Raw genomic sequence first — 18,223 nt, forward strand, 5'->3', positions numbered from 1 at the left:
ATGTGAGGCAAGGATCCATATATATATATACATAATGTAAAGCCAACAGGCCCAGCAAAACCACTCTCAAATTTATATATCCTTTCATTTTTGATGTTGTGTTAGTAATACGTATAATATCTACAGTAGTTTGTATCCATAAGACAATATTGATATAGGTACTGACAGATGATTAATCTTCTAAATTGGGCATAAATTTACGGTATTGATACAGTACAGTGCTATAAACAGATTTTATCTCCTTATGGTTTTCTTAGTACCATTTTCTTTTCTCTAGCTTACTTTATTGTAAGAATATAGTATGGAATATAAATTAACACAAAAACGTGTGTGCACCTACAGTTTATGCTATTGGTAAGGCTTCTGGTCAACAGCAGGCTACTAGTTACACTTCTAAGGAGTCAAGAGTCCTATGTGGATTTTGACTGAGCAGGGCTTTGGTGCCCCTGACCCTGCAGTTTGCAAGGGTCTAGTGTAATTCCTTTTGTCCTAGTTTAACTAGCTGCCTAACTTTGGGAAAGAAGGTTCATCTCTCTGAGTCTATTTTCTGGGTGTTTTGGCTAAAATAAACTCTCCATAAAGCCCTCTCAGATCTAGTAATCTGTGAAACCATGGACTCGAAGTGCATCATAAACTGCTCAGACCTCCAATGTGGAGGCCTGCCTTCAGCACCCGGGGAGTGGAGGTGGGGTGGGGGGGGGCGTGCTGGGGGTTGAAGAGGGGGAGCTGGCTGCAGGCCAGGCAGCTGAAACAGCACTTCAGTGCACAAGTCCCTACAGAAGCCTGCTTTAAAACATTTCTTTTTCCAAAAACTTGAAAATGTTCATGGTAGACAAGTCTCTATTCAAAAAGCAATTCTTACAGATGTTCAAAGATCAGAAGCAAAACTTGATATTAAAAAAACTATCTCCATAAAAAACATGTTGATCTGTAGGTTTAAACAAAACTAGAACCCATTCACATTATATACTTGATGCAAATTTTCCAAAATTTCTGTGGAGCCTATATTTTAACATATAAACTTCTGGATGGAAATAAAATTCCCCAATAGTGACTGGGACGGAATGAAATGTTGCCTCCTTTGGTTATTTTGCCACTGTTATTGTAATTCCACGCAAAACAGAAGCATGGTGTGACGGAAACAGCTTGAACCCGGGACACAGACCCAGCTTTAAGTCAGACTTCAACTGGAAATTTACGGGAGGAGATCCTGGGCAGGTTTCCTAAACTCTCTAACGCTCAGTATTAATATATGTTCTGTACAATGGGGATAATGTCCAACAGATGGAAATGTTTGAGGATTAAAATGCCAAGTAGCAGGTGGTTTCAACCCGTAACTCCACTGTAATGCAGCTCTTCCATGTACAGGAATGTCTCGTAGAGCCGTTTGGCTTGTTAGGTGACAGACCTTGATGTAGTCGCTGCTGTTCCGTCACCGCTTTCCTGACTTACCATGACGACGGGCCTCCCTGAGAAAGGGCATCCAACTGCTCCTCTGTGCCAGGCACTGTGCCAGCAGCATTCACCTCTGTGATTCTGCTTATCCCTCCCAGCACCCTGAGGATGACTAACACTGCAGTGTGCACGCGGTGCCAGGGCACCTGCTGCTGACCACACACTACCCTGCAGGTGTCTTCTCTGGTCATGACTGTTATTCCATCAAGATCTCTTATTGGAGACTTTATTCTTTTTTGTATTTTTCCAAGTTATTGAAGGTACTAAAATGATAAACCCTTAATAAGTGAAGGAATCACCATGGTATAAAAATATTTCAAGCATTGAAACTATCAACCATATAGTTAACTACAAACAGAACTACCCAGCACACAAAATTAATTTGGGGCATCCTTTCTTCCCTTAAGTTCCACATGTCTGGAGTAGATGAAAGGCCCTTTCATGGCCTTATCCTCAATCTTTTCTCTTTTCCCATTATCCTATTGAAATACCTGTCCCCTCTCTCATATTTTTGTTTACATCTTCTCTTCTCTCGTCCCCTGCCCTCATCTTTCCCCCTCCTTCACTCACCTGTTTTTCTTTCTGAGCTGGCTTCATTCTCCTCTTTTTAAACTGGCTTACATGGAGACCAATTTCTTCCTAGCTGCTTTTTCAGCGCAACATGTTTTTGCATATCACCCTCTGAGTCGCGTTATGTTCCATCTTTAGCATCACAACTTATCTTAGAAGGAAGTGACCCAGCAAAGGGAGGCAGAGTACATGGTATCTTTGAGGCTCGGTGGAAAGGAGGAAGTGGCACTTTCAATCAAGGTTTTGGGGGGAGCAGGGAAGAAATCACTATATAGAAGCTTTTCCTATTTCTGAATGTACAGATTTCAGAAACCTTTGGTACAAACAAATGAGAACATCAGAATGGTCTTAGATAATGAAGAAATTAAAAAAAAAAAACATTTGGAAGAGTGAGCAAGTACTTTTAAGAACTGAGAAAAGAATTATCCTGATTTTTATCCACTTTCTCTAAAGAACCAATTGTTGTGGAAAAGCCATAAAAGTCTAAATTCAGGACTGATTCCAAAGAACTGACATGTAGATTTGTTCAAATTCAAAAGAGCTTTAATAAGAGACACCGGCGTACACAGGCAAAGCAGCTGCTTGCTCCCAGTGGTGGCATTCCAGCTTTCGGGTAGTCAGCCAAGGCCGAGGCTATAGAGAGTTAAACAGTCACAGAGGGTTAAGCAGAGAGTCCAACGTTTCCCAGTGGCTTTACTGCTGGAGCCATATTGCATCTGAGTTAGTCCCGTACACTCCACCCCAGATGGAACATGGGTCCTTCCATTCTACGCGCCAATCTTCCGCAAATTCCCTCGGACCCTTCACACCATAATGGTTTGGAGTCGGAAGGCACAGCAACAGTATACTCCATAGGTGCCCGACATAATTCACACACAAACAGTAATAATAATGCCCAACAAGAGCCCCCTTCCAAGGTAGCTACACAGACTGAAACCAAGTGCACAGAGGAACAATTCCTAACTGCTGAAGAGCTGAGATGTGGTTAGTCCATGCGAGTCCCTCGGCAGCAGAAGAGGGCATTTCTCCGCAGACCCAGCAGTGGCTCTCATTCTGGAGTGCCGCCAAGGCAGGAGCCCAGGTGGGGAACAGGTTACCTTGCAGGCTGTGGCCAGAAAGACACGGAAGTTACAGGCATGAGCAATGGCAAATCATAAGCTTCAGGAACAATACAGGCTACTTCAGGCTACTTTGTCACCTGTACTAAGCACTGTGGCTGGGAGTGGTTTCTGCCCTGGCTTATACCGCCACACTGAGCTCCCAGCAGGGGATGGGGCAGGTGGGGGCACTAATGTAAGGGGAGGAATGATAATACCCCAAATTGCCGTGAAGGGTGTGCCCTTAGCTAACGAGGGGGTGTTGGAAGCAACCAAGGAGTTATCTGCAAGTTAAGATTTGTCCCTCCACGTAGGCTCCAATGAGCCCAAACCACCTGGGGGGACGTGCCATACCCAAGGTACTCGTAGGTGACCGGTCCCTGGCCCCAGGTCATGTGGAGCCGTCAACAATAAGGCACTATGTGCCCCAGGGGCAGAGTCCATTTGGGTCCAGCTCTCTAGCTGAATCCTCATCGCTGTCAATGGTCCGCTGGTTAAAAGATGATTTGCACTAAGACGTGCTTGTCTGGCTTGGCTGTTGGGGTCCATCAGAGCTCCTGGAAACCTATGTCCGCCCCTTTGAAGAGTGGGTTTCTCTTCACAGAGCCTGTCTCAACAGTCCACTCATGCTCTCCATCCATCCAGTGGCTTTAGGATTACAGGGCAGATGGACATGCCACATTAACTGTTCTCGTTGGCCCATTCCTGCACCTGGTGGCCAGTGAAATGAGTCCCTTGGGCCGTCTGTATGGAGAACCCAGTTGCCTAAGTCCCTGCTGGGTTGCTTTCTTACTAGGAGCTGCTAACAACAGGCCAGTAGCAGTACCAATGCATGTTAACGTGTATCTGCACTTCTGAGATGGTGGCGAGGGTCTGATATAGTCTACCTGCCACCTCATGGCTGGTGCCCTTGCTATCTGTCCAAGATGCCATGGCAATTGGCTCTTGCATTCAAGGGAACAAAGGGTACACTCCTGGTATGCCTCCTTAATAGAGGCATGGGTGAGGCGCATGCCCACTTGTTAGACTATTCCCCAAAGAGTGTGTACCACCTTGTGTTCAGTCTATGGAGCCAGTGGGCGACTTCTTGAGGGTCACTGCTTTCCTCTATGTAGCGGACCTGGGCGGCTCCTGATCTCCTGGAGGGGTTGTAACACTGTGGGCTGGTACATGGTACACTGTGGCCTCCACAGCCTCTTGTCCTTCCCCAGATCTCATTCCACATTTCAGCTCCCATCATGGGTGGTGCTGCACTTGTCCTTTTTTCATTGTCCTCTCCACCACATGAGGCCTTGGCAGGCAGCCCAGCTGTCAGTCACCAGAGCGATAGGGCTCGATTCATGCATTAGAACCATCCAAGCGGCTTGTAGATCTGCCCTCGGACTGCTCTGCTGGTTCCTCCATCCAACCATGTAGTGTCTGCCCTCCGCTGCAGGGCCACTGCAGTCCAGCAGGGAGGGTTGCCCTCAGTGGGCCCATCAGTGTACCAGGCAGGCACAGGGATTGATGCCCGACCTTCTTTAATAGGCAACTCTAATGGTGGATGTGTCTGTCCACAAACCCACGGGCATTTCACTTATACATGTTACTGGGCCCAAGATGACATGCGGCTCAGCACTACTGAACTGGTCGGTAGAGCACATCGCTGCTGCAGGGAGGCACACCACTCATGCAGGGTAGTGGACTGAGCCACCCAACTGGGGTTTGGCAAATTCCCAGGTCCATCTGGCAATGGGGTATCGTGTCCTCAGTGTCTCTTGCAAGGCATTCGTGATGCTCTCTGCATGCTGCAGACAAAGGTATGCTGCCAGCAGTTGCTTCTTCATAGCACTCTCCCTCTGCTCAGTTTCCTCCCACAAGCGGGACCAGAAACCTAGGAGCACCTTCCTCCCATCCTGCTTTTGCCATAAGCCCCACCCAAAGCCCTCTGGATAGACCGAAACATCTAATTCACAGGGTTGGTTGCATCCACTACCCCCAATTATTGAGTTTGTTTAAATGCCACCTTTACACTTGCCAAGGCATCAGTGTGCTCTTGTCTCCAATCTCAATTGCTCCTTTCTTTACAACCCACACACGTGGCATAACAGCTGAGCTACATGGGGTATAAAAGAGAATAAAAGGCCTCCGATATCCCAGCAATGGCACGAACGTTTGCAATTGTTTCGCTGATTCTGGCACAGAATAATTTTGGATCTTGTCCAGCACAGCAGCGGGAATGACTTTAGTCTTACCAGACCAGACAAGTCCCCAGAATCTGACAGAGGACCCAGGCCCTTGCACCTTTTTTCAGTTAACAACCCATCCCCGTCCTTCTAAGGGCTTCAGCAGATGCTCTGACACCTTATATAAAATAGCAAGGTCATTACCAGTTAGTGTAATGTCATCAATATAATGGTGTAATGCCACCCCCTCCCCACCTTCCCACATAGATATATCTTTGCTACTAAACCATGGCACATGGTGGGGCTATGGAGGTAGCCCTCTGGCAGCACCTGAGACATCCAGTGTTCTCCATTCCAGCTGAAGGCAAACTGGTCTTGGCTTTGAGAGTCTATGGGAATACTGAAAAAGGCATTAGCAAAATGTAATACAAAATGGTATGTTCCCAGAGACTCACTGACTTCATTCAATAATTAGGCAATATAAGGAAGAGCAGCATGGATTTGAAGGACTACTTTATTAAGTTCCCCGTAGTTCACAGTCACCTGCTAGGACCTGTCTGGTTTATGGACTGGCCAGACAGGGCTGTTAAAAGGACTAAGAATCCTGAAACACCAATTGGAAAGAATGTATGCACCCCTATGTTCATAGCAGCACAATTTACAATAGCTAAGCTCTGGAAACAGCCCAAGTGCCCATCAGTAGCTGAGTGGATAAAAAAGCTGTGGTACATTTACACCATGGAATACTATGCAGCTGTAAAAAAGAAGGATATCTTACCCTTTGAGACAGCATGGAGGGACCTGGAGAGCATTTGCTAAGCAAAATAAGCCAGTCAGAGAAAGACAAGTATCACATGATCTCACTCATGTGGAATCTAATGAACAAAACTGATCCATGAGAAACTGATGGAGAGACATGGAACAGACTGAGAGCTCTCAGATTGGGGGGGGGGGGGCAGGAAGAGATTAACCAAAGAACTTCTATCTATATATGCATAACCCATGGACACAGATAATAATAGGGTGAAAGCCTAGGTTGGAGGGGGCCAAGGGGGTAAAAAGGGAAAATCTGTAATACTTTCAATAATAAAGATAAATGATAAAAAAGGACTATGAGTTGGATGGATTGTGCCCACTCTTTGTGGCTCTTTAACAGCATCAGTGATCTCTGCAAGCCCCCAGGTAAATGATACCGTCTCACCAATGTAAGCCTCCTCCCTGCACGGAGCTCCAGGGTCCATCTCCCCTTTCCCCTCGGCACCGGCTTCCTTCTCCGGAGCCACAAACAACGGAACTCTCCTAATTGTTGTGGATATTTGACTTAATGGAGCGAAGATGGAGATGTCCAATTGATATTCAGGTAGGGGGGAAATGAACACCTCACAGGCCCTCAGGGCAACTGAACAATCTGTGTGCAGAGCAAGACTGGATTCCCCTTTACAGAACTACCCCACAGCCACCTATAGCAGTAACATAGCCAGTAACCGCACGGACATGACCATAGATCAGTGTAGCAAGCTCCTTGGCATGCTCCAGTATCTACCAGAGGCAAGACCTGTTGTTTATTCCGTGGTGTCCATTGGATGATTAGCTGTACATGGAGGCTCTGGTCCCCTGTGCTGCCCTTACAGTGGAGGTGAGGAGCCATAGGCCACTTCCCTAGCTCAGCTGCTCAGGGTCCTCTCATAAAGGGGTCCTTTCTTATGAGGTAGCTGTCCAGGCTTGAGTTTTCGCCACAATTGTGCCAAAATAGCATTTGGCTATTTGTCAATTTTCTCTAATGGTGTACCCACTTTCATGAAATCAAACCACAGTTGTTGGTGGGGAGACCCCGATCACACCCTTCTCTCCACACTTCCCACCCTTCTTGCAGGTTGTCAGAATATTAGCCCATCTTCTGGCTCTGTTTCTCCTAAATCTGCAATAGCCTGGGCCATGTGATTTATCGGCAGTCTAACCGTGGGGTTCAGGATCCACACCAGGGGTTGGGGGAAGACTGTAGTATATTATCTTTCATGCCAGAGGTAAAGAGCTCACTATCAGGTGCCCAGAAATGCTGTCCATAAACAGCATTCCTCATCCCAAGATCTAATTCCTACAGTTCTTCTAGGACCTGCCAGCAGGGTTGGGAGGAGAGCAGATGGCCCACACTGGGCCAAGCTTCCCCCCATGCCCCCGTATCCATGCCAGTAGGGAGACCCGCTCTTCATTCACAGCCTCAGAGAGGCGCAATCTGAGTTGGTTGTGTGGTAATTAAGGCTAATTTCGACTTATCTCTCCATCAAGAGTCCCACAAATGCAGCAACAGGCCTGCTGCAGACTCCTTCCCTTTCTGTCTATACCTGTTTCCTACCTCTCCTGACAGCTGAGGTATGTTCTTTGGTGAAAGTGAACTGACGCCTCTCTTGCACAGAGATTGGCTAGGTTCAATCCCTGCAGCCACGGTGGTCTGTCTTAACCTTTGTCACCATTACTGGTCGTGTTTGTAACTCCGGTATCTCTATTATGTTCCCCTCTTCCTCCTCTAATAAGGGGGAAGAGCAGGATGAATCCTCCGTGGGGTCACAAGTCCTGGGATCCCAATGTGCCCTGATCATGACTGCCCAGACCCTTTCAGTTTCACTGCCCTACAGGCTAAAGTTTCTACCTTCTGTTATAGTAATCATTGTGGTATTTAATGTTAGGACCTTAGACTGTATGACTTAAAGCATGTAGCCCTGTGTGTACTGTTACAATAATTATTATAGTACCTATTATTAGACATAGGAATACTGTGTGAGACCCAAGAATGCACCCTTGTAACCCAACTAGTACTAGTAAACAACCTATCTGATGGGAACGCCCAAAGCCTGTACACACCCATAGATTAACAGACCCCGGGTGGATCCACATATGGCAGCCGATGATAACACACACACCAACGAAGACCACGCCTACAGAGGGGTATATAACCAGACAGTCTGATCGACCCAGCAGCACACAGCTCTCCTGTCGACAGAGCCTGAGGACCTGTGTGTGCTCATGTCTCCGTTCCCAGCATGAAAATCTGCCCAATTAACTGTCGATCGACGAAAGAGCCAGCAGCCAACGGCGCCGTCTACCCCTTTGTGTGTATCAGCGAGCATCGCCAGGTGGATCCTTCCCAGCGTCTGAGACCCATCAGGAACTGGTAAAATAAACCCCCTGTGTGCTTGCATCTAACCTGTTTGTCTGTGTGTAATTTCTCCGGCTCGGCTCAGATCACGGTGCTGTCTCTGTCAAAGGGTCTGACCAGAAGGTACTGGCACAAGCCTCAAGCGGATGGTCCAGACCATCTGTGCATGTCCCACTTAGGAGCAGCACCTATATGGGAACCCCCCGCACCTCAACATAGGTGACGGGCCTTAAATATATAAGAACTAGAAGCTATTTGGGACACCTTCTCATCACTAATGCACAGATGTTGCCAGAGCCCTTCAGTAGGAGCAGCCAGCGCTATGTGGGCTTCCCTTTCTAACCGGAGATTCTTCTCCAAATGGTGATTCCTAGCAGCTAGTGCTAGTGCCTCTTCCCAAGAGAACCCCACGCACAAAGGAGGGGCCAGCGTACTGTGACCACTGTGGCCTTCACATCTTGCTTTTCCTTACCTATCTTCAGCCACTCCCATAACTCTGCTACTCTGGCAGGCGTTTTCAGGGCATCTCCATACTCACTCACTGGTCCCCAAGCCTTCAATACTTCTGCAAACTGGGCAAAGCATGAGCATGGCCATCCTAGGATTTCCTCCAGAGGAGCCCGTTTCCCCCCATTTCACTCCTGGCTTTCATGGGTTCTTCAGAAATCCTGCTCACAGCACCAACTGTTGGGGAAAAGCCCCAACATTCTAAATTTAGGGTCAATTCCGAAGAACTGATATGTAGCCTCACTCAAACTCATAAGAGCTTTCATAGGAGAAACTTACCTACACAGGCAAACTTACCTACACAGGCCTGCTGCCAGTGGTGGCCAGCAGGGGAGAAATCCAACCCCTCCCAGGAAGGGCTCTCTTTCTCATAGGGGGTTAATAAAGCCATGTGGTGGGTAGTCACATAGACCACCAGAAAGAACAATGCATTTCTAAGTTAACAGATCACAGCAGGCAGTTAACCACACTCTATAAATTCTTTAACCTTCTTCCTGGGGCCTGACATTTATCTTAGGGCAGCATTCTGGCTTTCTGGGTAGTCAGCCAAGTCTGGTACTCAGCCGTGGTGACCCTCGAGTACGTGGACCAGGAGCTGAACTGGACCATGTTCAGCATCTCGGACAGTGGCTGCTTCAGTGACAGCTCCCCCAAGGAGGGCGCACTGGGCCTGGTGGGCTTCCCGCGGGCCAGGGACAACCCTGAGGGTTGCACGCCAATATGCACTTCGTGGTGCCCGCGCCGGGTGGCCGCGGAGCCACGTTCTGGGTCGCCCTGGTTGCACGTGGGAGCTGCACCTTCAAGGACAAGGTGTTGGTGATGGCGTGGAGAAACACCTCAGCCGGCCATGGTGATTTATAACGAGGAGCGCCACAGGAACCTCACCGCGCCCATTTCCCACGTGGGGACAGGAAATATAGGTCATTATGGTTAGCTACTCAAAAGACAAAGGAATTTTGGATCTGATACAAAAAGAAATCCAAGTCAAAATGACCATAGGGGTTGGGACCCGCCATGTCCAAGAGTTCATCAGTGGCCAGTCAGGGGTGTTCCTGGTCATCGCCTTCATCACCATGATGATCATCTCATTAGCATGGCTAATATTTTACTATATACAACGTTTCCTTTATACTGGCTCAGTTTGGAAGCCAGAGCCATAGAAAAGCAACAAGTAAGTTATTGGCCGGCTTCCGCTTCACACAATAAAGCACGGAGAAAAGGGCACCGCCGTGCACACTGAGAATTGTGCAGTGTGCATAAGGAGAAGCATGTTATCAGGAATCTGCCATGCAAGCATATTTTTCACAGAATGTGCATTGACCCATGGCTTTCTGATCACCACACGTGTCCAATGGGTAGCTTGATGTCATCAAAGCCCTGGGATACTTGGGAGAGCTTGAGAATGCCCAGGAGGTGCCCGCTGCTAAGGCAGGCCCGGGAGGTGCTGTGGCTTCTGGTTTGAGTGTTACTGTTTGCAATGAAGACAGCAGTGTCGGGAGCCCCTCCCCGTCGCCCTCCACAAGTGACCCCGTGCCACAGTGCAGCGGGTATCTTAAAGAAGACGCGGGAGAAAACACAGCCTCCTGGAGACCCGCAGTAGCAATCCTCAGGGCAGAGGACCTGTCTCCTCGCTTGACCACTGACAGCGGCCTGGGTGGAGCTCTGAATTAAAAAACGTTTTTTTGTTTGTTTGTTTGTTTTTTACTTTAGCTCCTAGGTTATATATTTGAAAATAATGTACCTTTTGATGAACAATTTTACCTTTCATGGTCTGAGTTGATATATAAAGGGCTAAATATTTTATTCTTAAAGAGACTTAATTGATTACTGTTCATATATTTACTGAAGTATATCATCCTATCTAATAATAGACAAACATGGTAACTAACCGTACCTTCGCTACACCCATTGGCTAATCAGCGAGATATGCAGATTAACCGCCAACAAAGATGGCGGTTAATTTGCATATACTGGCTGGGAGCGAAGACTGAAGACAACGTGGAAGCGAAGCGCTACAGAAGGGAGCAAAGTAGAGGCAGCGGAGACAGGAACGGAGCCAAGGCTGCGGAGGCAGGAGGCAGGAGGGGAAACCCAGCTGGAGCGGCTGGGAGGGGGAGAAAAAAACCCAGCCGGAGCGGCAGGGAGCGGGAGAGAAACCTGCCTCAGTGGGTTTCGCTCCCTTCTCTGCTTTGCTTCAGCCGCAGGAAGCCCTATTCTTGCAGGAATCTTCCTGCAACGGGCCTCTAGTCTACACTAATAAAAGAGAAACATGGTAATTGGCATACGACCGCTACCCTTCCCATTGGCTAATCAGGGCGATATGCAAATTAACTGTCAGCCAAGATGGCGGCCAGCAGCCAGGCAGCTGAGAACAGGAGGCTTGGTTGCCCCAGCGATGAGGAAGCCAAGGTTCCCCCTCTGCAGCTGGGGGGCTCTGAGCTCCTGAAGCAACAACTCCAAAAGATACAATGTTTCTATTATAGAAGCTAAAAGATGGCGGTTAATTTGCATACTCAGGCTCCAAGGGGAGCGAAGCCAAACAGCCCTGAAGCGGCAGGAAAGAGAGGCCTCAGGGCCCCGGGAACAGTGGAGCAGACAGGCCTCCTGGCCCGGGATCAGAGGAGCCCAGAGGCCTCCCGGCCGGGATCAGCGGAGCCGCGAGGCCTCAGGACCCCGGGATCAGCGGAGCCGAGAGACTTCCCGGCCCCGGTTATCAGTGGAGCCGAGAGGCCTCCCGGCCCGGGATCAGCAGAGCCGCGAGGCCTCAAGACCCTGGGATCAGCAGAGCCGAGAGGCGTCCCGGCCCCAGGCTCAGCGGAGCCATGAGGCCTCAGGACCCCGGGATCAGCGGAGCCGAGAGGCCTCCCAGCCCCGGGATCAGCGGAGCCGCGAGGCCTCAAGACCCCGGGATCAGCAGAGCCAAGAGGCGTCCCGGCCCCAGGCTCAGCGGAGCCGAGAGGCCTCCCGGCCCCGGTTATCAGCGGAGCTGAGAGGCCTCCCGGCCCTGGGATCAGTGGAGCCTCGAGGCCTCAAGACCCCGGGATTAGCGGAGCCGAGAGACGTCCTGGCCCCGGTTATCAGCGGAGCCGAGAGGCCTCCCGGCCCGGGATCAGCAGAGCCGCGAGGCCTCAGGACCCCGGGATCAGCAGAGCTGCGAGGCCTCAGGACCCCGGGATCAGCGGAGCTGAGAGGCCTCCTGGCCAGGGATCAGCGGAGCCGAGAGGGGTCCTGGCCCCGGGATCAGCGGAGCAAGGAGACCTCCCAGCACTGGGATCAGGGTGACAGGGGGCAGTGACCAAACCCTTGATCGCCCTGCAGCTCTGTGTGTGACAGGGGGCGTGGCCACAACCTCTCTATTGGCCCTGCTCTGTGCATGACAGGGGGGAGCTCCTCAACCCCCTGAAGGGCCCTGCTCTGTGACTGATAGGGGGCAGCGCCCCAACCCCCTGATCGGCCCTGCTCTGTGCGTGACAGGGGGTGGCGCTGCAACCTCCCTATTGACCCTGCCTTGAGTGTGACAGAGGGCGGTGCCCCAACCTCCCAATCGGCCCTACCCTGAGCGTGACTGAGGGTGGCATCGCAACCTCCGGATCCGCCCTGCTCTGTGCATGACAGGGGGCGGCGCCCCAACTCCCCAATCGGCCCTGCTCTGAGCCCAACCAGGGGCTGCACCTAGGGATTGGGCCTGCCCTCTGCCACCCGGGAGCAGGCCTAAGCCAGCAGGTTGTTATCTCCCAAGGGGTCCCAGACTGCGAGAGGGCACAGGCCGGGCTGAGCCCCCCCCCCCCCAGTGCACAAATTTTTGTGCACCGGGCCTCTAGTATATACTAATAAAAGGGTAAAATGCTAATTAGATCAGAAGACTTCTGGACATCCTTCTAGACAAAGCTACAGTGGCTGCGAGGGCCGAGGGACAGCGCTGCAGTAGAGGCGGTGGCGTGGGCAGGTCCAGCACCATGACCCCTTTCGCAGAGGCCATGGGAGGGCTGGCACCGTGGGAGAGCCAGCACCACGGAAGAGGCCAAGGCTGCGGGAGAAGGTCTGGGAGAACCAGTGCTGAGTGAGAGGCTGAGTCCTCTGGAGAACCTTGCCACGTGAGAGGCTGAGGCCAAGGCCGTAGGAGAGCTGGCGCTGCACTAGAGACTGTGTGGGAGAGCCAGCACCGCATGAGAGGCCAAGGCCGCAGGAGACGGCAGCACTGCATGGTAGAGGGCCGCACCTTTGCCCCTTTTACAGAGGTGGCGCAGGAGAGGCGTTGGTGTAGGAGAGACCATGGCTCAGGCCAGTCCGGCACCACGGCCCTTCCACTGAGGCAGCCACAGAGGCATGGCGTGGGCCTGGTCCCGGTGCCACACCTCTGCAGAGGCTGGACAGGATGCAACCTGCTGTACCTCAACCTCCCACAGCCCTTCCCCAGCCGGGCTGGCCCCAGATTGCCCCCTTCCCACCAGTGGTGAGGGTTGGGGCCAGCGCTAAGAAGCCAGGGTTGAGGGCCAGCAGTGGCAGCAGCAGCAGGGTGATGGGGGCGGCACTTTCCCCTGATCAGCCCAGTTGCCTCCCGCAGAGGAAGGCCAGTCAGATTAGGCCTGCTTTAAGCCATCAGTAGGACATCCCCTGAGCACTCCTGGACTGTGAGAGGAGTCAGGCTGGGCTGAGGGACACCCCCCGCAGTGCACGCATTTCGTGCACCGGGCCTCTAGTCCTATATAAAAAAAGGACAGAGACTGTAATGGCATCATGACCGTACTATTAGACCAGAACCACCATGGCCCCTTGCCAGGCAGGCCCCGCCCCCCAGCGAGCAGTTAGGGGCAATCAGACAGGCAAGCAGAGCGGTTAGGGGCAATGAGGCTGGCAGAGGAGTGGTTAGGGGTGATCAGGCAGGCAGAGTCGTTAAGGGCAATCAGGCAGAGTGATTAGGGGCGATCAGGCAGGCAGGCAGGCAGGCAGGTGAGCAGTTAGGAACCAGCGGTCCTGGACTGCGAGAGGGATGTCTGAGGGGTCCCGGATTGGAAGGGTACAGGCCAGTCTGAGGGAACGCCCCCCCTACCCCCCACGTATGAATTTCATACATGGGCCTCTAGTTTACAATATATATGTTGTTTCAGATTGTTTATGAGGAGATGGCTAGGAAGGCATGCTGGTGTCAAGTGTTTCTAAATACTAAATGAGCTCCTATGGTACTGCATGAATGAGGTTAATTCCGTCCCATCTCTCAAGGGTGGCTTTATACCAAGCACACTGAATTTAGACTAGTTGAAGTGAAATTGTGTAATTAAATCCCATAAATTGACCACATCAGTTTTCCCTGGAAAAAGGCATTTTTAGAACATTATACTTGTAAATACAATGAGAGGAATCTACACCTTGGTGTTATATAGAAATATTTCAAAACCTGAGAATCTTTTTCATTGTTGTATTACCCAATTTCTTGTGACACTTTTGATGGGAAGTTTGCTCATTTTTTTCAACAATTAAAAATGTTCAGAATCTGTATTTCTGTGAATATTGGGTCCCCCGTTGCCTGTGGGAAACCGAGTAGACAGCAAATAGTTTTCTTTGTAAATGATGAATACAATATATTGGTTCCAACAATAATCTGATGTTTAAAATTGTAAGGGTGAAAGGTGGAGAATTTTTTATTGTTGTAACAAAATAAAGCAATTAACCAGTTTCTTGATTAATTTTAAAGAAAAGAAAAAGAATACGTAAAAGAAACTAGTAAGATTGATGAGTTTAGGGGAAAACAAGATCAATCCGGACAAGTGTGGAAATAGAATTACTTGTCACTTTCCATCCATTTATATATTTTGATTTCTGTGCTAGGTGCATGAATTTTTTGCTAAAGGTAAATGGTCACTAAAACAATTATCTTTAAATGCCTCTTATCAGGGCTAGGATACGAAGAATATGAACATGAAATAGTGTAAAACTTGGTTATCATGCAGAAATAAAGCTTATGTAATTGGTCTGGTCATTCTGAGTCAACACCTAGAATGACAAATGCCAGATAATACAGATTATGACTCAAACAGTATCCTAATAATCTGAGTAATATGCAAATTAACCATCACTCCATCACAAAGATGGCAGCGCCAAGTCCCCTCAGCCCTGCTGCTTGAGTGTTTGGGTCTGTCGGCTCGGCCAGGGGTCGCGGGGAACAAGCGGAGAGGCAGGATCCGCCCACTCTGGTAGCAGATCAAGCCTCGCTGCTCTGCCGCCTCTGGAGTGTCTGCGGCCAGAAGGGCCTTCTTGGCCATTGCTGCAGCAACCCCCGAGCAGGCAAGAGCGTCTGCAGACAGCACCCAGCAGGGCCTGCTTGGCCGTCGCCACGGCAACCCAGGAGCAACCAAGCGTGGCCCAGGAGCAGGCAAGTGCTGCCCACAGGCAACACCCAGCAGGGCCTGCTTGCTCATCGCCATGGTGTGGAGCAGGCAGGTCCCTCAGAGAGCAGAGAACCACAGGGAGTGGGCCGAAGCCATCAGTAGGACATCCCCTGAGGGCTCCCGGATTGGAGAGGGTGCAGGTTGGGCTGAGGGACCCCCACCCCATGCACGAATTTCGTGCACTGGGCCTCTAGTCCACACTAATAAAAGAGAAACATGCAAATTGACTGTCACTCTGCTACACCCACCAGCCAATCAGAGAGAGTATGCAAATTAACCCAACAAAGATGATTGTTAATTTGCATACGCAGGCATGGAGTGAAGACTGAGGACAGCATAGAAGGAAGCCAAGCACTGCAGAAGGGAGAGAAGCAGCAGAGAAGGACAGGAGCCAAGGCAGTGGAGATGGGAGCGGAGCCGAGGCAGCTGAGGGACGGTCAATTTGCATGTTTCCCTTTTATTAGTGTAGACTAGAGGCCCGTTGCAGGAAGATTCCTGCAGGAATAGTGCTTCCTTGGGCCTATTCCCTACACTGTTTCACTCCGGCCGCAGGAAGCCTTATTCTTACAGGAATAGGCCTGATGAAGCCCTATTCCTGCAGGAATCTTCCTGCAATGGGCCTCTAGTCTACACTAATAAAAGGGAAACATGCAAATTGACCATCCCTCCACTACACCCACCAGCCAATCAGGGCGAGTATGCAAATTAACCCAACAAAGATGGCAGTGGCCACAGAGCTGGAGGCTTGGGTTGACCCGGCAATGGAGGAAGCCAAGCTTCCCGTCTTCCCTGGCCGCAGCTGAAGGAGTGGCTGGGGACCTGGGTCTACGGGGGGCCTGGCCAGCCTGCAAACAGGCATCATCCCCTCACCCAGGCTGGCCAGGCAACCCAGCAGGGACCCTCAACCAAGGGTGGTGTGGCCGACCTGCAAACCACCACAGGCCCCTCGCCTAGGCTGCCCAACGCCCCAAGGGAACCTCCACCCTGATCTGGGACACCCTTCAGGGCAAACGAACCGGTCCCCACCCGTGCACCAGGCCTCTATACTAATAAAAGGGTAATATGCTAATTAGACTGGGAGATCTACCAGGAGACCTTCTGGACATTCTTCTGGACAAAGCCATGGTGGCAGGGCCAAGGTAGAGGCAGTTAGAGTCCAAGAGGAGAGGGCAGTTGTGGGTAATCATGCCAGGATAAGATGGCAGTTGTGGGTGATCAGGCTGGGGTGGGGGGGCCATTGGGGGTGAGCAGACCAGCAGGGGAGCCAGTTGGGGGTGATCAGGACTGTGGGGGGCAGTTTGGAGTGAGCAGGCCAACAGGGGTGGCAGTTGGGGGAAAGCAGGCTGGCAGGGGGGCAGTTGGGGGCGAGCACACTGGCACAGGGGCAGTTGGGGGTGATCAGGCTGGCGGGGGGGGGACATTTGGGGGCAATCAGGCCGGCAGGCAAAGTGGTTAGGGGCAATCAGGCAGGCAGCCAGGTGAGCAGTTAGCCAGCAGTCCTGGATTGCGAGAGGGATGTCCGACTGCCGATTTAGGCCCAATACCTGTAAACTGGCAGTAGGACATCCTTCCAGGGGTCCCAGATTGGAGAGGGTGCAGGCCAGGCTGAAGGACGATATTTGTGCACTGGGGCCACTAGTATATTATGACTTCTAAAATACGGAATTTCCACCAAACAGTTCCCTCACTCCACTCTAAAACACATATAAGTGCACACACACGAAAGAGAGAATTTTACAGCGTCTCAGCTCATGAACAAAATTTAAAGGTCTCTACCTGGTTTAATCCTGTGTATCAAAGGATTTTTAAGCTGTGTTCTATGTTGCTGTACAGATGACTTGAGGTATAAGAAGGTAGCCACATGGATAGCTCAAGCTTCAGCTAGAGAAGCTCTGTTTTATATAATCAGTTTTCATCAAAAGTTTTTGTCTGTAGAAATGATTCTAAAAAATGTTTCAAGACCGTTGATGTGAGAATCTCTCTGTAATATGCTGGTAAGAACAATCCAAGTGCTACAGGGTCTTGAGTGCTAGGAATTCTCCAGCTCATTATGTGCTTGAATAGCTCAACTATTAGAAAGTTTGTCTTACAGTAAGCCAAACCTTGCCTCCCTATAACTTTGATCAATTGGTTCATATTGTTGCTTTGGGCTATTTAATTGCTAGTAGAGATTTTAGTTGCCTCCCTGAAGGCAGAAGACTTACTGTTTTGTAACTACTATTGATCTTGGGCTAGCTTTGGCCTATGGCTGGGCAGCTAGATAATTTATTTCTCTTTGAGTTTCTCTGATATATTTCTGGCTACATTTTCTGTTTTACTTCTTGAAACTTTCAATTCTTTATGTGAAGAAATTCGAACACACTAACTTTTTAGGGACAGGAGGTCTATGAGCTACACATTTTTACATAGATACCAATTAGCTGTTAATTATTAAATGTGTGGGTGAGAGCGCACAGATACATATTTATAGCTCAAATGAAAGCTTGGGGCAATTAAGATTAAATATGAAAATATTTATAACAGTAATCTTAGAAAACTAAGTGATGGAACAAGCTGCTAAGAAAGGATGCATAATGACTGCCGCTGGAGGTATTCACAGCAGAAATTTAGCCACTTGTTGGAAAACGACAGTTTGGAGCTAGTTATATCTTCTGGTTATCATCTGTGGATATTTATCCAGACTACCCTCTTCAGGTTACTTGAAATTGTAGTGATTTTTAAAAGGTCACTTTCACTCTGGCCAGTGTTCTCAGCGGTTAGAGCACTGGCTCATGCACTGAAGGGTCTCAGGTTTGATCCCCGGTCAAGGGCACACACTTGGGTTGCAGGTTTGTTCCCCACCCCTGTCAGGGTGCATGCTGGATGCAACCAATCCATGTGTCTCTCTCA

General features: G+C 50.0%; 1 pseudogene; it reads left to right on the forward strand.

The window, feature by feature from the left end:
• Window positions 1–6,658: 6,658 nt before the first annotated feature.
• LOC118666849 lies at window positions 6,659–10,591 on the forward strand (annotated as a pseudogene).
• The last annotated feature ends 7,632 nt before the right edge of the window (window positions 10,592–18,223 follow it).

Source organism: Myotis myotis, unplaced genomic scaffold (genome assembly GCF_014108235.1).
Source record: "Myotis myotis isolate mMyoMyo1 unplaced genomic scaffold, mMyoMyo1.p scaffold_m19_p_12, whole genome shotgun sequence".
Taxonomy (NCBI): Eukaryota; Metazoa; Chordata; class Mammalia; order Chiroptera; family Vespertilionidae; genus Myotis; species Myotis myotis.